This window comes from Lycium ferocissimum, chromosome 4 (genome assembly GCF_029784015.1).
Source record: "Lycium ferocissimum isolate CSIRO_LF1 chromosome 4, AGI_CSIRO_Lferr_CH_V1, whole genome shotgun sequence".
Lineage (NCBI taxonomy): Eukaryota > Viridiplantae > Streptophyta > Magnoliopsida > Solanales > Solanaceae > Lycium > Lycium ferocissimum.
In genome coordinates this window covers 34,083,242-34,091,031 of record NC_081345.1, presented here as the reverse complement: position 1 = coordinate 34,091,031, position 7,790 = coordinate 34,083,242, and positions in this window count along the sequence as shown.

Sequence of the window (7,790 nt, the reverse complement as noted above, 5' to 3'; positions counted from 1 at the left end):
AAAATTCACAAACCATTTCTTTCCTTTTTAGTTGCACGTCCGTCAAGCTACCCATAGACTTACGGCTGAGTGCATCTGCTACAACATTGGTTTTCCCAGGATGGTATAGAATATCAACATCATAGTTCTTCAGCAACTCTAGCCATCTTCTCTCGTCGCAAATTCATTTCTCCTTCGCTAAAAATATACAGGAGACTTTTGTAATCTGTATAAATATCAACATGCACGCCATATAGATAATTCCTCCATATCTTCAAGGCGTGAATCACCGCTGCTAATTCCAGATCATGAGTAGGATAATTTCTTTCGTGCTTCCCCGAGCCGCCGAAGGCATAGGCTATAACCTCGCCATGCCGCATTAATACACAACCTAGCCCAACACCTAAGCGTCACAATAAATGACATAACCGTCCGGCCCTCAGAAGGGTTAGAACCGGAGCCGTAGTCAACTTCTTTTCAGCAACCGGAAGCTTCGTTCACAAGCATCAGCCTATCGGAACTTAGCCGCCTTCGAGTTAGCCTCGCCAAAGGCGCCGAAATTGAAGCAAACTTCTTCACAAATCTCCCGTACGTAGTCGATGGTTCCAACCGGAGTTGAAATATCAGGTCATGGTAGAAGATAGTATGTTGTTAATATAGTTTCTTATGTTTATATGGATAATATTATAACGTATGGATTGTTGGTATAGTTCATGAATTGAAAGGAAAGAATGTGTTGTTGTTGTTCTTGTCGAGTGGGATTATCGCGGGTTGTAGCGTATGTTGAATCGGGCTATTTTGGAATATTGCGCGGGTTTTCCGAAGTGTCCTCGAGTCTTGTTTGAATTGTCTCGGGTTAGCACTTGGCGACTGGGTATTCTTGAAGGTGTCACCTATGAAGGGTGTGATGAGATTTGGCAAGAAAGGAAAGCTCTCACCGAGATATCGTCTTATCAAAGTCGCTCGTAAGGTAGGCAATGTTGCCTACGAATTAGACCACCATCTGATCCGGAAGCAAGACATCCAAAGGTTTCACGTGTCTATGCTTCGCAAATGTATTGGTGATCCTTCCGTAATATTCCCCGTGGATGATGTCCGTGACGGAACTAAGAGCTATCGTACGAGGAGAATCCGTGAGCATACCGGATCGAGAAGGTATGCCGCGTATTAAAGACGCGGCCTCCGTTAAGGTACCGTGCGTAACAATAATAGGGAGGAGATGACTTGGGAAGTCAAGAGAGATGAAGAAGAAATATCCTCACTTGTTTCCTATGCCCACATGTAATCTCAACTCTCAATTTGGTTATGTTGACTGATAAATAAGCTATGTGTTATAACAATAAAAGAGACTCCCCGAAGTGTTTATAAGACCCTGTAAGACTAGTATAACATTCGAGGACGAATGTTCTAAAGGGGGGAAGGATGTTATATCCCGTATTTTTAAACATCGAGACATTCTAAAGCAAATTGCGACAAGTTAAGGACAAGACTATTTTGGGATACAAGGCAGAGACTTTTAACCTCCGATTTTATTTTAATGCACAAGTTGCCTATAAATTTTATTTGGTATAGAAATATTAATGGAGATTAGGGATTAATTAACCATGATTAGATTATTAAAGTGGGATTAAGACTTAATTATTTCATTAACCAAGTCAAAATGGGTCCCACCCATGGCTTGCCACATTTGATTGGCTCAAGCCATGAGTGGGACATGTGTCCAACACCTAGGCACCATATAAAAGGAAATTTGATGACCAAGCACACCATTTTCATCTTCACAAAACAAGAGAAGTTAGAGAGAGAGAGAGAACCTCTCGGCCATGGCTGGCCGAGAATAACCTTGCAAAAACCTTGATCAAATTTAATTTTCTTCAAGAAATTCAACTCCTTAGAAGGTTTATATTAACGTGGAGTTGATTTTAGAGCAACAAGAACAAGAATAAATTCAAGGCACAAGTTGTAGCCAAGTTGGAAAGCCAAGTATTAAAGGTAAGGTTTAATCTCCTTTTGCATGTGTTGTGGATGGTTTGAATGTGTTATATTATGTAGAAATGAATAGAAATCATGTAATTATGTATGTAGATGTTAAGACCGTGTAGGGGCTGTTTGTGTAGGGAAATGGTGAATTGATTTACTTTATATTTTGGTTGTTGTTGTTATGGATTTTGTGATGAAAATGAAAGTAGTTGATGGTTCAAATTGGAGTTGAAATTGTTGTGGGCTATTGTAGAAGATAGTATGTTGTTAATATAGTTTCTTATGTTTATATGGATAATATTGTAACGTATGGATTGTTGGTATAGTTCATGAATTGAAAGGAAAGAATGTGTTGTTGTTGTTCTTGTTGAGTTGGACGATCAGCTGGTTGTAACAGAGTATGTTGAATGGGCTATTTTGAATATTGCACAAGTTGTCCGAAGTGTCCCTCGAGTCTTGTTTGAATAGTCTCAAGTTAGCACTTGAACACATGATCATTGGTGTTGGCTTGATTGTATGTGGTTGATTTAAATGTAAAGGAAATGTCGTCAAATTATTTAGAAAGGAGTTACTAACGTTAGAATGCGTTTTGAATTCCCTCGTAGCCTAATCGTAGTTCTTGATATCTTAATATAGGTTAGAGTACTATTAGGCAGCGTATACGCGTGTGTTGCGAGTAAACGCTAAAGGTATGTAAAGCTTACCCTTTCTTTCTTTTGGCATGTCCTAGATGTAAGTATGATATGATATGAGCTTTGGGGAAATTCTATTCGCAAATTCCGAGTATGATTTATGATTTTTATTCACTTCTTGATGTTAAAATCCCGGGATGATCGAGCTATTACCCTCGAGTCTTTTATATGATTGAATAGTAAATGATGCATAAAAGTTTCTATTTCTAAAGGATTCTATAATGAATAATGTCTATAACTTTTATAAGCTGACTCGGATTAACTTAATACGTGTCTATGATTTCTGAGGCATTATTGATATAGTTTGTAATGATATTCGGCGGAGTACCGAGTGTGACTATTATCTTGTTACTCGAGCGCTCGATTAGTCCATTTATCTATCGAGTCTCAAAAGAAGATTTATATGTATATGGTTACTCACTACTCGCTCGTGCATACCGTCACATCTTTCACCGAGTCCCGGCCGTGACATGTTCTCGTGCACGCTTTTATCGCATTATCCACCGAGTCCCTCACTAGAGGCCGGGACACGTTATATGTATATATATGTATATGATGATATGATGACATGATGATATGATGATACGGGAATGATGGCCAGGATGGCATATGATGACTTTATTCACCGAGTCCTCACCGAGGGCCGGGACACGTTATATGTACATGTATATGATGCTTTATTTACCGAGTCCCTCACTAGAGGGCCGAGACACGTTATATATGCATATGTACAGGATGATTATATAGTTATGTCATTAAGCCCTATAACGGGCTGGGCATGATATTGACATGTATGATTTATGTTCAATGGTAAGCCTTACGGTTTTCTGGCTATTGTACTAGTTTCCTATACTTTTTTTTTTCAAGCATGATCCCGTGCATCGTATTTCATACTTTACATGCTCACATATTCCGTACCGACCCCTTTTCTTCGGGGCCGCGTTTCATGCCCGCAGTGCGTACGCTCGTTTTGGTGATCCGCCGCCTTAGGATACCTATTCTCCGTCGTCTTGGAGTGCTCCCTTGTCCCGAGCCTAGCTTTTGGTACGCATTCTCCCGTTGTATATACGTGTTTATCCGTGCGCACGGCGGGGCCCCGTCCCGTCATATGACATCGTTGTTACTCTTAGAGGTCCGTAGACACATGTATGGGTTGTATATAGTTACCGTTCGGTTGTGTCTATATGACTTATGTTTTGGGGTGTTCCCATTCGTAGTGGCACTTTGTTTCGCTTGCGTAGATATATATATATATATATATATATATATATATATATATATATATATATATGTTTTGGAAGCCGTGTGTTATGGTAGCCTTGTTGGCACAGCTTTTCATCCGCAGACAGATGGCCAGGCAGAGCGCACTATTTAGACTCTGGAGGACATGTTGAGAGCATGTGTCTTAAATTTCAAAGGTAATTGGGATGATCACTTACCCCTCATCGAGTCTTCCTATAATAACAGTTATCATGCTAGCATTGGGATGGCACCTTTTGAAGCTTTGTATGGGCGAAGGTGTAGGTCACCGATTGGTTGGTTTGAAGTTGGTGAAGTAATCACTGCTAGGTTTGGTCTATCAAAGCGATGAAGAAGGTCAAGTTGATTCAAGAGCGTTTGAAAACGGCTCAGAGTCACCAGAAGTCTTACATAGATGTGAGGCGACGGGACTTGGAATTTCAAGTTAACGATTGGGTGTTCCTTAAAGTCTCACCCGTGAATGGTGTTATGATATTTGGGAAGAAAGGGAAGCTAGTCCCGTATATCGACTCCAATGAATTTCACAAAAGGTCGATTTAGTAGCTTATGAACTTGAGTTGCCCCAAGAGTTGGCCGTTGTACATCTAGTGTTTCATGTGTCCATATTGCGGAAATGTGTAGGAGACCCGTCGTTGGTTGTTCCTGCTGATACGATAACAGTTAAGAATGGTTTGACCTATGAGGAGATCCCCGTGGCCATTCTTGATTGTCAAGTTGGCAAGTTGAGAACTAAGGAAGTGGCCTCAGTGAAAGTGTTATGGAGAAGTCAAAAAGTTGAGGAAGCTACATAGGAAGCCGAGGAACATATGAATCCAAGTACCCATTTTTATTTGAAGAGCAAGCAGAGAACTCTCAAGGTAAATTCCCATAGTCCATGCCGTGTCATGTCTCATGTTTCACGCTCAGGTCATGTATCCAACGCTCATGTCTCATGCTTCAGTATCCACGTTTTCATATAATCACGTCATTTTATGTCCCATGATTCATGTCATGTTTCCTTCACATTCATGTATTCAAGCCATATTCTTAGCCATGACCCATCATTTGAGGACAAATGATTCCAAGGCGGACATATGGTAACACCCCGTACCTTTAACTTAAGTATTGACCGTGATTCTAGATTTAGAAAACCAGATAGAGAATGGGGAAAATGGAAATTTCACTTCAGTTGTCAGATGGGGATTTATGCCCCAGAAGACGGACCGTATTTCAGTATACGTCCTGTCTTTCAAATTGTAAGCTGACATCTAAAACCACTGAGCATTCTGGAAATTGGCTCAGGAAACCTTTATGGTTAAATACGGACCGTATTTTGAAATACAGCCCATATCTCAGCACGTAAATTGACATCAAGTTCACTGTGAATTCTGGAATGAGGCTTGGAGAATTATATTGTTAAATACGGACCGTATTTTGAAATACGGCCCGTATATGGTGATTGTATTTGGGCAGGAGGTACTACAGTGTTTCTGTTTTGGAATATGCTTATATACGATCCAGTTTTACAGACCGTAAATCATAATACGGACCGTAATTCACCCGTCGTGCCAGAAACTATAAATTCCTTATTTTAGTTCTAGTTCTTATTTTTACAAGTCTCTAAACCCTAGAACGACCTGTTCCTCTCCTCCATCACCAAGAATACCAAGGTAAGTCTATTCCAACTATTCCAAGTGAATTCTAGCATGTGTTCTCATAATCTAACAATGAAATCATTGTTCTGAACATAGGGTTTTCAAGAAAACTCATTTAAAGGACTCAAAACTTAGACTTTGGAATTGATCTTCCAAGTTTAGATTTTTTAATACAAGTTTAGAGCATTGTTGTGTATGTAGGGTTGCTATCTACGTGTGGGAATATCATTGTTCTTCCCCACACCTCTTAATCCGTAGAGTATGAATCCTTACGAAAACTAGGGTTTCTTCGATACCATGCTCATGACAACTCTAGGCCCATGTCCATTATTATATTATGTATGAATTGCTATTATTCTATCATTGTGTTCTTAATAACTCCACGTGATTATTGAGAATCAGTGCGTAATCCTTGAAAGCCCATATCTTGTATTCCATGGGTTCTTGCATGCATGTTTTTAAGTAAAAATGATTATTTCATGAATATCCTACATGTCTACAAGTTTTCATGCAACTATATTATATGATTACTTTCATGCCATGATACAAGATATATACATGCTAAATACAAGCTATTTCATGAAACCATGTTTACAAGTTATTTCGTGAAATCATGATTACAAGTCAAGTACAAGTTAATTCACGAAAATCATGGGCTTCTTAGCTAATTATATGATGTTCATGTTTTTGGGAGTTGCACGAATTACCGAGAAGTCTCAGATAGCCTGAAACTACCACCATAGGATAAGGATCACTCCGCCCAATTAGGATGATTCCTTAATTTTACACTGAATGGATCCATTAAGCACGTTACCACCTTGTACCCTGGCAAGATATGGGGGCTTTGCTGGTCCGACGAGGTACCAGACTCCACGTACCCACGTGGTGATATCATGTTATCAATTTATGAAATGCTCTCCCTACTTACCATGTTTTACTCATGTATATATATATATATATATATATATATATATATATATAGCCATGCTCATGCTCATGCTCATGTTCATGTCCGTGTTTCGCCGCTCTTATCATGTTATCCCATGTCCCATGTTATTTCTTCGTTGTTTTACATACCAAGACATTCAATGTGCCGACGTCCCCTTTTATTACCCGGGCCTCGTATTTCACGACGTAGGTACGGATTGACAGACGACGCCTCTGCTCATTAGGATATGCTCGTACCAGCTTTAATTGGTGAGCCCCACCTCATTCGGGGCTTAGACATTGTCTTTCTCTGTTTAGTTTGCATCTAAAGGTATGCTGGGGGCCTTGTCCCAGCAAGTATGTTTTCATGTCCAGACTCATGTTAGAGGTTTCATAGACTAGACAAGTGTCATGTTAGACTTCCAGAGTTTGGTTAGCCGGTTGGGCTCTTTTATGACATTATATGCATGCACGATTTAAACAAGTGTTCCCATGTATTATATTGTGACTCACTATGTTTTACAAAAGCTCATCATGCATTCATGCTATATTTCCGCTCATGTATGCCTCATGATGATTCAGCAAGCCATGTGGTTCCCTCGGTCACATGTAGTATGGCACCGAGTGCCGTGTTACGCTCAGGCCATGGTTCGAGGCGTGACACTCAACCTCTGATCTTGATAACGATTAACCTTAACTAGATGCGAGGTCTAGAAGATGTCTCTGGCCTAAAATCTGCACTCACAAAAAAAGTGCTATAAGTGTAGGTCAGTACAAACAACAAGTATTGGTAGGTGTCATATCGACTAAGATTAATATCATGCATACACACATAAAATCAATGGAATAGGCAGACAGGCACAACAAAATGAATCACAATAAATGTCCTCAAACAATCCTCTTTCAGAATCAATCACCAATTATCAACAATGAAACACCAATACTCAGGCCGAATGTAAAACAATATACACTGAAGTTTCTAGCTCATATCTGTACACACATACTAAATGATATTGTTTTCCCCAAATAGCCATGACCTGCAAGGGAGCCATGGTGTCCATGTACCACTAGTTCCAGAACGAACCTCGGACCACGAGCTCATAACTAGGCTCCATCGTCACCCCCTATCAAATGTGTCGTAATAGAAGTATATGTTCCATCCCAATCATCAATAAATGCCTTATAATCACATCACAAGAATAGCTCAAGAATACATGTCAAGTCAACACCAATGAAGTATAAACAAATAACACAAGCCACAATAAGACTTACAAATAATCTGCTCAATAATAATATAATATGTAGCTATCTCAATTCA